Here is a 12,074-nt window from a genome sequence, read left to right on the forward strand (position 1 = left end):
TGTCTGGTAGTGCCAGGTCAAGGGATGGGGTGTGCAAGCGCATGGCTAGGTTCAGTTTTTCCACAAGAAAATGAGCCATCTTTAAGAGGTTTTTGACTCCAATAAGCAGGACAGCTCAATGGCTGTGTCTGGCTTTATGGTCTATATCAGAAACTGCTTGGAATAAATTGATTCATAGGAAGGGCTTATAATGCTGTCTGGGATGTAAAAAACCCTCAGCAAATGTTAACCATTTGTTGTTCATCACTTTTATGGTTTCTGACCCTTAATGGAGACTCAGTAAATGATAATTTACCACTGCTACTGACTCATGCTATCCTGTGTACCCCAAAGAATTTATATGAAATCAAGAGAGAAAACAATCCTGTGGGCTGTTGGTAATCTGCAAGGCACAAAACAAATGCAAAAGGAAAACTTCCTGGTGATAGCTGCATTTACAGTTTTCAAAAATATATGAGAAGAAAATAGTAGACATGTATAAAAGTTTTTGACTAATTGATTCCTACAAAAAGTTATGAAATGCTTAGCAGGGTGAAACAATACAATCTCTTTAGCCAACCTAACATTAGACCTGCTGTGGAATTAGTAATTTTTAATGACATAAAAAATGTGTTTTTATTATGCCTAAATCTAATCCTATGACTTAAATCTAAGCATATATTTATTGTATTTGATAGAATTTAGAATGTACATTTTGAGACAATTCACACTAATTATTCCTTACATTTCCTTTCTTATTATCTTGTTAGAATGGAGGGAGAAGACTATTTTTGAATTTGAAAGCTTCTTTGTAAAAAGATTGAGGTTCCCATTGTTTTTAATGTACCCTAATTACTCCAGAGAGAGTCAGCCAGGGGCTAAGAATATTTTATAAAAATAATCCCAAATCAGTTTGTTCTCTCTTGTCTCTGCTCCCTCCTACCTGGTGGGATCTTGGTTTTCTCCACAGGGTTCTGGAAGTTCCTGGAGCAGGTCTCACACATGCTCTCCCCCAGTCTGCCTTTGTCTTTTCCCCTCATGCTCTGATCTACTGCAGTGACTTCCAGCTCTGCCCTGCTACTCCCTTTCCTTTTTCTTTTTGATCAAACTGGCTAGGGCTTTATCAATTTTGTTAATTCTTTCAAAGAACCAACTCCTGATTTCATTGATCTGTTCTACTGTTTTTTTTGGTTTTGATAGCATTGATTTCTGCTCTAATCTTTATTATTTCCTGTCTTCTGCTGGTTTTGGGTTTTATTTGCTGTTCTTTTTCCAGCTCTTTAAAGTGTAAGGTTAGGTTGTGTATCTGAGACTTTTATTTCTTCTTTAGGAAGGCCTGGATTGCTACTTCCCCCTTATGACTGCCTTTGCTGCGGTCCCAGAGGTTTTGGGCTGTGGTGTTATCATTTTCATTGGCCTCCATATACTTTTTAATTTCCTTTTTAACTTCTTGGTTAACCCCTTCATTTTTTAGTAGGATGTTCTTTAGTCTCCAAGTATTTGTTACCTTTCCAAATTTTTTCTTGTGGTTGATTTCAAGTTTCATAGCATTGTGGTCTGAAAATATGCACGGTATGATCTCAATCTTTTTGTACTTGTTGAGGGCTGATTTGTGTCCAGTATGTGGCCTATTTTGGAGAACGTTCCATGTGCACTTGAGAAGAAAGTGTATTCTGCTGCCTGAGGATGAAATGTTCTGAATATATCTGTTAAGTCCATCTAGTCCAGTGTGTCATTCAAAGCCATTGTTTTCTTGTTGATTTTCTGTTTAGATGATCTGTCCATTGTTGTAAGTGGGGTGCTGAAGTTCCTCACTATTATGATATTATCAATGAGTTTCTTTATTTTCGTGATTAATTGATTTATATATTTGTGTGCAATCACATTTGGAGCATAAATATTTACAATTGTTAGATCTTCTTGGTGGATAGACCCCTTAATTATGATATAATGCCCTTCTTCATCTTGTTACAGTCTTTATTTTAAAGTCTAGATTGTCTGATATAAGTATGGCTACTCTGGCTTTCTTTTGTTGACCATTAGTATGATAGATGGTTCTCCATCTCCTTACTTTTGATCTGAAGGTGTCTTTAGGTCTAAAATGGGTCTCTTGGGGCGCCTGGGTGGCTCAGTCAGTTAACCGTCCGACTTCGGCTCAGGTCATGATCTCGTGGTCCATGAGTTCGAGCCCCGTGTCGGGCTCCGTGCTGACAGCTCAGAGGCTGGAGCCTGCTTCGGGTTCTGTGTCTCCCTCTCTCTCTGACCCTCCCCCGTTCATGCTCTGTCTCTCTCTGTCTCAAAAATAAATAAAAAAACATTAAAAAAATAAAATAAAATGGGTCTCTTGTAAACAGCATACAGATGGATCTTGTTTTCTTATCCATTCTGTTACCCTATGTCTTTTGATTAGAGCATTTAGTCTACTGACATTTTGAGTGAGTACTGAAAGATATGAATTTATTGCCATTATGTTGCCTATAGAGTTGGAGTTTCTGGTGGTATTCTCTGGTCCTTTCTATTTTTTTGTTGCTTTTGGTCTTTATGGTCTTTTGTGTGTGTGTGTGTGTGTGTGTGTGTGTGTGTGTGTGTGTGTGTCTTTTCTCCCCTCAGTGAGTCCCCCTAAAATTTCTTGCAGGGCTGGTTTAGTGGTCAAGAACTCCTTTGATTTTTGTTTGTCTGGGAAACTTTTAATCTCTCCTTCTATTTTGAATGACAGCCTTGCTGGATAAAGAATTCTTGGCTGCATATTTTTCCAATTCAGCACATTGGATATATCCTGCCATTCCTTTCTGGCCTGCCAAGTTTCTGTGGATAGGTCTGCTGCAAACCTGATCTGTTTTCTCTTGTAGGTTAAGGATTTTTCTTCCTTTGCTGCTTTCATGATTCTTTCCTTGCCTGAGTATTTTGTGAATTTGACTGTGATATGCCCTGTTGATGGTCGGTTTTTGTTGAATCTAATGGGAGTTCTTTGTGCTTCCTGGATTTTGATGTCTGTGTCTTTCCCCAGGCTAGGAAAGTTTTCTGCTATGATTTGCTCACATAAATTTTCTACTCCTTTTTCTCTCTCTTCATCTACTGGGACCCCTGTGATTCTGATGTTATTCCTTTTTAATGAGTCACTGAGTTCTCTAATTTTTATTTCATGCTCTTTTACCTTATTCTCCCTCTTTTTTTCTGCTTCATTATTCTCCATAAGTCTATCTTCTATATTGTTGATTTGCTGCTCTACCTTATCAATCCTTGCCACCATGGCATCTATTCGAGATTGCAGCTCAGTTATAACATTTTTTATTTCCTCCTGACTAGCTTTAACTACTTTTATCTCCACAGAAAAGGATTCTAAACTATTTTAGTCCCCAGCTACTATTCTTATTGTCATGATTCTAAATTCTGGTTCAGACATCTTGCTTGTATCTGTGTTGATTAAGTCCCTGGCTGTCATTTCTTTCTGTTCCTTCTTTTGGGGTGAATCCCTTCATTTCATCATTTTGTCATTTTGAAGGAAGAAAAGGAATTAATAAAGTTAAAAAAATAAAAACTTAAAATTAAAAAATTAAAAAATAACACAAATCAAATAAAGGATGCTAGATCCTAGGTGTGTTTTGGTCTGGTTGTTGAAAGAAGCTTGATAGATTAGAGAAAAAAGGGAAAGAGAAAAAAGGGGAAGAAAAAGAAAAAGTGGAAAGAAAAGGGAACAAAAGGAAAAAAAGGAAAATATTTGAAAATTTGAAAAAATGAATACAATAAAATAGAATAAAATGAAATGATGAAAGTAAAATAGAATTTTAAAAATTTACAAAAAAGTAAAAGAAAAAATTTAAAAATCTTTTTAATTAAAATGGAAAATAAAAATAAATTTTTTCTCCTTCTGTATTCAAAAATGAGAAAAGAAAAGAAAAAGAAATAAAATTGAATAGATGGACCAGCGAACAGAATGAAGTATGGTTGAAATTACGTCTGGTTTTCTGTAGAAGTCAAGCTATGAAACACTTTATAGTCCATAAACTAAGCAGGGAGAGACTTGTGTTTGTCAAGCGTGCTGTTGGCCCAGGTGGGCGGGGTTTAGCGTAACAGCTCCGTTCTCCACTAGAGGGCGCTGCTTAGCTTACTGGGGGTGGATTGCTGTGGGGCACATAGGCTTGTATGTGCGTGTGCTAGAGGGGTGAAATGGCTCCCCAGTCTCTAGTATTGGAACTCTGTTCTCCTGGACTGGCCATCGAGCACCCCTCCTTTGTCTCAGGCTTCTGTCCACTCCCCCCTCTACACTGTCTGTGACCAAGTCATCAGACAGCCAGGCAGCACCTCCCTCCTGAGTTTTATCCCAGATGTGGCTGTGTTTCCCAACCCCTCACTTATGAGGGACTGTGGCTTTGACCTGCTCTGACCATCTGAGGGAGGGTCTCACCGAGCAATGGCCAGGTGCCCACCTGCCCCCAGGAAAGTTCATGAGATTGTGCTGCTGCTGTTGCCCAGAGACTGTGGCTGGGCGCCAGCCCACCCCACAAGAAATTCACGTGATTATGTAGCAGCAGTGTTTCAGGGATTATGATAAATCATAACACACATCTGGCACCAGACTTCCCCCTTAACGACCTTGTTCCAGCACCAGCAAATATGGTTGTTCTCCAGGGTCTGCTGGGACCTCTGCCTGTGGAGTGGCCACACAGCCTCTACCAAATGTCCTCCCAGCAGGGGAACTGCCTCTCCACGTGTGGCTCCTGGACCCCTCAGACCTCGCTCTCTGCTCCAGGGGATTTGCCCTTCCCACCAGAGTACCGCCAGGTATGGAGCTGTGGAGTTTCAGACTCTGCACTCCCCTTCTTTATAGAGACTTAATGGAATTTAAACCCTCTCCTTTCTCCTTTCTCCCTTTTTTGTTCAGTCCCTTGCATACTCACTCTTTCTTCTCCAACTGCTTTCTGGGGGCGGGGGATGCTTTCCTGTACTCTTCCCCTGCCCGCCCCCCCCCATCTCTGTTCTCTCTCTGCAAGCAAAAACAGTTCCCTACCCTCCGGGGCTTCTCTTTCCCCCCGAGTTCACTTCTCGGTGCCACATAGCTGCCAAGTTCTGTGGTTCAGGTTGTGCAGATTGTTGTGTTAATCCTCAAGTCAGTTTTTTAGGTGTGCAGGATGGTTTAGTGTTGATCTGGCTGCACTTCAGGGAGGAGAGAAGCAAACAAAACTTCCATGCTGTGCTAACTAATTTGGATGTAAATTAAAAAAATAAAATTAATTTAAAAAAAGTAAAAAGAAAAAAAAACTTCCATGCTGTTCTGCTATCTGGGCCCCACCCTCTGCCCTGCCACTCCCGATGGAGCCATTGCTGTCTCCAAAAGCCAGTCCTTCTCCAAAAGCCACTGACACTGACCCATTGTGTCCTATCACCACAGAACCTGCTGCTACTGATGTCCCCGTAATGGCCCAAGGAAATCATAAACAAAACCAGCTATATTTACTCACTTGATTGTTGCAGCCCAATTTCCCCATGATCCAGACTTGAGTCTACAGAGGGTAGGGAACAATCTGAGGAAAAATGACATGCTCTTCTCACAGGTACCTCCACCCCTCAAAACCTGGGCTCCAGCCCTTGAAACTTACTCCCCCTCATCCTGGCCTCACTTTCCTAGATCCTGGTAGCATCAGACTTGTCCCAGCAGTCCAAATCCCAAGCTGACACAACTTGGGACCATTCTTAGCCTCCTGTTACTGCTAATGTTACTGCTAATCAATTGTCAATTGATTTTTAAAAAAATGTTTTTAATGTTTATTTGTTTTTGAGAGAAAGAGAGCGTGAGGGGGAGAGGGACAGAGAGAGGGAGACACAGAATCCGAAGCAGGCTCCAGGCTCTGAGCTGTGAGCACAGAGCCTGATATGGGGCCCGAACCCACGAACCGTGAGATCATGACCTGAGCTGAAGTCGGACACTCAATCGACTGAGCCACCCAGGCTCTCCAGCAATTGATTTTTAAAATCAAGCATATCTGGGGCGCCTGGGTAGCTCAGTTGGTTAAGCTACTGACTTCGGCTCAGGTCATGATCTTGCAGTTTGTGAGTTCAAGCCCCGTGTCGGGCTCTGTGCTGACAGCTCAGAGCCTGGAACCTACTTCGGATTCTATGTCTCTCCCTCTCTCTACACCTCCCCTGCTCACACTCTGTGTCTCTCTGTCTCTCAATAATAAATAAACATTAAAAAATTAAAAAAAAATAAAATAAAATCAAGCATATTTGTTTTCTTTGAAAAAGAAGTACCTTACAAAGAAGGTGATACATTTCTTTTTTTTAATGTTTTTTAAAAATTTATTTTTGAAGGAGAGAGAGAGAGACAGAGCATGAGTGGGGGAGGAGCAGAGAGAGAGGGAGTCACAGAATCCGAAGCAGGTCCAGGCTCTGAGCTGTCAGCACAGAGCCCGACACGGGGCTCGAACTCACGAACCGCAAAATCATGACCTGAGCTGGAGTTGGACGCTTAACCAACTGAGCCACCCAGGCATCCCGGTGATACATTTCTATTTCCAGAAAATCCGTACAATTCCCTCATCGAAAGGCTCCCAAAGTGCTCCCTGGTTGATTTTATATCAGATCTATCCCAGCATGGGTTCTGGAGTCACACCTGGGTTTGAATCTGATCTCTGTCATTTAATTACCTGTGTGACCTGGGCAAGGTATTTAGGTTCTGTGAAATTTGATTTGTTCATCTGTAAAATAGGGGTAACAGGTAACATTCTTATGAGCTGACTATGAGCGCTAATTGGTATATGCCAAGTGTTTAAGAGAGAATGTGGCCCATAGCGAGCATTCTAGCATGAAGACCAGTCTTCAGTGTTAATGGCCGTTGAGGTCTTCAAATACCTTGAAAGAAGGAAAAGCCCTTCTGACCTAAAGTAATCAGGGAGAGTTTTATTATTTTTGTGAAGTCAAAGGAAAGACAGAAATTGACGTCCCTCAAGCCTGCCTCAAAATGCAAGATTTTGGCCTAAAATGAATATTAATAACAAGAAATCTCTTTTCCTTTTTTTTTTCCCTTTCTTTTTTTTTCAATATATGAAATTTATTGTCAAATTGGTTTCCATACAACACCCAGTGCTCATCCCAAAAGGTGACCTCCTCAATACCCATCACCCACCCTCCCCCCCCGCCCCCCATCAACCTTCAGTTTGTTCTCAGTTTTTAACAGTCTCCTATGCTTTGGCTCTCTCCCACTCTAACCTCTTTTTTTTTTTTTTTCTCCTTCCCCTCCCCCATGGGTTTCTGTTAAGTTTCTCAGGATCCACATAAGAGTGAAACCATATGGTATCTGTCTTTCTCTGTATGGCTTATTTCACTTAGCATCACACTCTCCAGTTCCATCCACGTTGCTACAAAAGGCCATATTTCATTCTTTCTCATTGCCACGTAGTATTCCATTGTGTATATAAACCACAATTTCTTTATCCATTCATCAGTTGATGGACATTTAGGCTCTTTTCACAATTTGGCTATTGTTGAGAGTGCTGCTATGAACATTGGGGTACAAGTGCCCCTATGCATCAGTACTCCTGTATCCCTTGGGTAAATTCCTAGCAGTGCTACTGCTGGGTCATAGGGTAGGTCTATTTTTAATTTTCTGAGGAACCTCCACACTGCTTTCCAGAGTGGCTGCACCAATTTGCATTCCCACCAACAGTGCAAGAGGGTTCCCGTTTCTCCACATCCTCTCCAGCATCTATAGTCTCCTGATTTCTTCATTTTGGCCACTCTGACTGGCGTGAGGTGATATCTGAGTGTGGTTTTGATTTGTATTTCCCTGATAAGGAGCGACGTTGAACATCTTTTCATGTGCCTGTTGGCCATCCGGATGTCTTCTTTAGAGAAGTGTGTATTCATGTTTTCTGCCCATTTCTTCACTGGATTATTTGTTTTTCGGGTGTGGAGTTTGGTGAGCTCTTTATAGATTTTGGATACTAGCCCTTTGTCTGATATGTCATTTGCAAATATCTTTTCCCATTCCGTTGGTTGCCTTTTAGTTTTGTTGGTTGTTTCCTTTGCTGTGCAGAAGCTTTTTATCTTCATAAGGTCCCAGTAATTCATTTTTGCTTTTAATTCCCTTGCCTTTGGGGATGTGTCGAGTAAGAGATTGCTATGGCTGAGGTCAGAGAGGTCTTTTCCTGCTTTCTCCTCTAGGGTTTTGATGGTTTCCTGTCTCACATTCAGGTCCTTTATCCATTTTGAGTTTATTTTTGTGAATGGTGTGAGAAAGTGGTCTAGTTTCAACCTTCTGCATGTTGCTGTCCAGGTCTCCCAGCACCATTTGTTAAAGAGACTGTCTTTTTTCCATTGGATGTTCTTTCCTGCTTTGTCAAAGATGAGTTGGCCATACGTTTGTGGGTCTAGTTCTGGGGTTTCTATTCTATTCCATTGGTCTATGTGTCTGTTTTTGTGCCAATACCATGGTGTCTTGATGATTACAGCTTTGTAGTAGAGGCTAAAGTCTGGGATTGTGATGCCTCCTGCTTTGGTCTTCTTCAAAATTACTTTGGCTATTCAGGGCCTTTTGTGGTTCCATATGAATTTTAGGATTGCTTGTTCTAGTTTCGAGAAGAATGCTGGTGCGATCTTGATTGGGATTGCATTGAATGTGTAGATAGCTTTGGGTAGTATTGACATTTTGACAATATTTATTCTTCCAATCCATGAGCAGGGAATGTCTTTCCATTTCTTTATATCTTCTTCAATTACCTTCATAAGCTTTCTATAGTTTTCAGCATACAGATCTTTTACATCTTTGGTTAGATTTATTCCTAGGTATTTTATGCTTCTTGGTGCAATTGTGAATGGGATCAGTTTCTTTATTTGTCTTTCTGTTGCTTCATTGTTAGTGTATAAGAATGCAACTGATTTCTGTACATTGATTTTGTATCCTGCAACTTTGCTGAATTCATGTATCAGTTCTAGCAGACTTTTGGTGGAGTCTATCGGATTTTCCATGTATAATATCATGTCATCTGCAAAAAGCGAAAGCTTGACTTCATCTTTGCCAATTTTGATGCCTTTGATTTCCTTTTGTTGTCTGATTGCTGATGCTAGAACTTCCAACACTATATTAAACAACAGCGGTGAGAGTGGGCATCCCTGTCGTGTTCCTGATCTCAGGGAAAAAGCTCTCAGTTTTTCCCCGTTGAGGATGATGTTAGCTGTGGGCTTTTCATAAATGGCTTTTATGATCTTTAAGTATGTTCCTTCTATCCCGACTTTCTCAAGGATTTTTATTAAGAAAGGGTGCTGGATTTTGTCAAAGGCCTTTTCTGCATCGATTGACAGGATCATATGGTTCTTCTCTTTTTTTTTATTGATGTGATGTATCACGTTGATTGATTTGCGAATGTTGAACCAGCCCTGCATCCCAGGAATGAATCCCACTTGATCATAGTGAATAATTCTTTTTATATGCCGTTGAATTCGATTTGCTAGTATCTTATTGAGAATTTTTGCATCCATATTCATCAGGGATATTGGCCTGTAGTTCTCTTTTTTTACTGGGTCTCTGTCTGGTTTAGGAATCAAAGTAATACTGGCTTCATAGAATGAGTCTGGAAGTTTTCCTTCCCTTTCTATTTCTTGGAATAGCTTGAGAAGGATAGGTATTATCTCTGCTTTAAACGTCTGGTAGAACTCGCCTGGGAAGCCATCTGGTGCTGGACTCCTATTTGTTGGGAGATTTTTGATAACCAATTCAATTTCTTCGCTGGTTATGGGTCTGTTCAAGCTTTCTATTTCCTCCTGATTGAGTTTTGGAAGAGTGTGGGTGTTTAGGAATTTGTCCATTTCTTCCAGGTTGTCCAATTTGTTGGCATATAATTTTTCATAGTATTCCCTGATAATTGTTTGTATCTCTGAGGGATTGGTTGTAATCATTCCATTTTCATTCATGATTTTATCTATTTGGGTCATCTCCCTTTTCTTTTTGAGAAGCCTGGCTAGAGGTTTGTCAATTTTGTTTATTTTTTCAAAAAACCAACTCTTGGTTTCGTTGATCTGCTCTACCGTTTTTTTAGATTCTATATTGTTTATTTCTGCTCTGATCTTTATTATTTCTCTTCTTCTGCTGGGTTTAGGCTGCCTTTGCTGTTCTGCTTCTATTTCCTTTAGGTGTGCTGTTAGATTTTGTATTTGGGATTTTTCTTGTTTCTTGAGATAGGCCTGGATTGCAATGTATTTTCCTCTCAGGACTGCCTTCTCTGCGTCCCAAAGCGTTTGGATTGTTGTATTTTCATTTTTGTTTGTTTCCATATATTTTTTAATTTCTTCTCTAATTGCCTGGTTGACCCACTCATTCGTTAGTAAGGTGTTCTTTAACCTCCATGCTTTTGGAGGTTTTCCAGGCTTTTTCCTGTGGTTGATTTCAAGCTTCATAGCATTGTGGTCTGAAAGTATGCATGGTATAATTTCAATTCTTGTGAACTTATGAAGGGCTGTTTTGTGACCCAGTATATGACCTATCTTGGAGAATGTTCCATGTGCACTTGAGAAGAAAGTATATTCTGTTGCTTTGGGATGCAGAGTTCTAAATATATCTGTCAAGTCCATCTGATCCAATGTATCATTCAGGGCCCTTGTTTCTTTACTGACCACGTGTCTAGATGATCTATCCATTTCTGTAAGTGGGGTGTTAAAGTCCCCTGCAATTACCACATTCTTATCAATAAGGTTGCTTATGTTTATGAGTAATTGTTTTATATATTTGGGGGCTCCGGTATTTGGCGCATAGACATTTACAATTGTTAGCTCTTCCTGATGGATAGACCCTGTAATTATTATATAATGCCCTTCTTCATCTCTTGTTACAGCCTTTAATTTAAAGTCTAGTTTGTCTGATATAAGTATGGCTACTCCAGCTTTCTTTTGGCTTCCAGTAGCATGATAAATAGTTCTCCATCCCCTCACTCTCAATCTAAAGGTGTCCTCAGGTCTAAAATGAGTCTCTTGTAGACAGCAAATAGATGGGTCTTGTTTTTTTTATCCATTCTGATACCCTATGTCTTTTGGTTGGCACATTTAATCCATTTACATTCAGTGTTATTATAGAAAGATACGGGTTTAGAGTCATTGTGATGTCTGTATGTTTTATGCTTGTAGTGATGTCTCTGGTACTTTGTCTCACAGGATCCCCCTCAGGATCTCTTGTAGGGCTGGTTTAGTGGTGACAAATTCCTTCAGTTTTTGTTTGTTTGGGAAGACCTTTATCTCTCCTTCTATTCTAAATGACAGACTTGCTGGATAAAGGATTCTCAGCTGCATATTTTTTCTGTTTAGCACACTGAAGATATCGTGCCAATCCTTTCTGGCCTGCCAAGTTTCAAAAGAGAGATCAGTCACGAGTCTTATAGGTCTCCCTTTATATGTGAGGGCACGTTTATCCCTTGCTGCTTTCAGAATTTTCTCTTTATCCTTGTATTTTGCCAGTTTCACTATGATATGTCGTGCAGAAGATCGATTCAAGTTACGTCTGAAGGGAGTTCTCTGTGCCTCTTGGATTTCAATGCCTTTTTCCTTCCCCAGTTCAGGGAAGTTCTCAGCTATTATTTCTTCAAGTACCCCTTCAGCACCTTTCCCTCTCTCTTCCTCCTCTGGGATACCAATTACGCGTATATTATTTCTTTTTAGTGTATCACTTAGTTCTCTAATTTTCCCCTCATACTCCTGGATTTTTTTATCTCTCTTTCTCTCAGCTTCCTCTTTTTCCATAACTTTATCTTCTAGTTCACCTATTCTCTCCTCTGCGTCTTCATTCCGAGCCATCGTGGTTTCCATTTTGTTTTGCATTTCGTTTAAAGCGCTTTTCAGCTCCTCGTGACTGTGCCTTAGTCCCTTGATCTCTGTAGCAAGAGATTCTCTGCTGTCCTCTATACTGTTTTCAAGCCCAGGGATTAATTTTATGACTATTATTCTAAATTCACTTTCTGTTATATTATTTAAATCCTTTTTGATCAGTTCATTAGCTGTTGTTATTTCCTGGAGATTCTTCTGAGGGGAATTCTTCCGTTTGGCCATTTTAGATAGTCCCTGGAGTGGTGAGGACCTGCAGGGCACTTCCACTGTGCTGTGGTGTATAACTGGAG

The 12,074-nt window shown here is 40.3% G+C and overlaps 1 protein-coding gene across 1 annotated transcript in view; it reads left to right on the plus strand.

Annotated features, from left to right (window-relative positions):
- The window catches only part of CPNE4 (copine 4), a 684,237-nt gene that overhangs the window by 39,669 nt on the left and 632,494 nt on the right, over positions 1–12,074 (plus strand). The gene's annotated exons all lie outside the window — the stretch shown is intronic.

Source organism: Panthera leo, chromosome C2, assembly GCF_018350215.1.
Source record: "Panthera leo isolate Ple1 chromosome C2, P.leo_Ple1_pat1.1, whole genome shotgun sequence".
NCBI lineage: Eukaryota > Metazoa > Chordata > Mammalia > Carnivora > Felidae > Panthera > Panthera leo.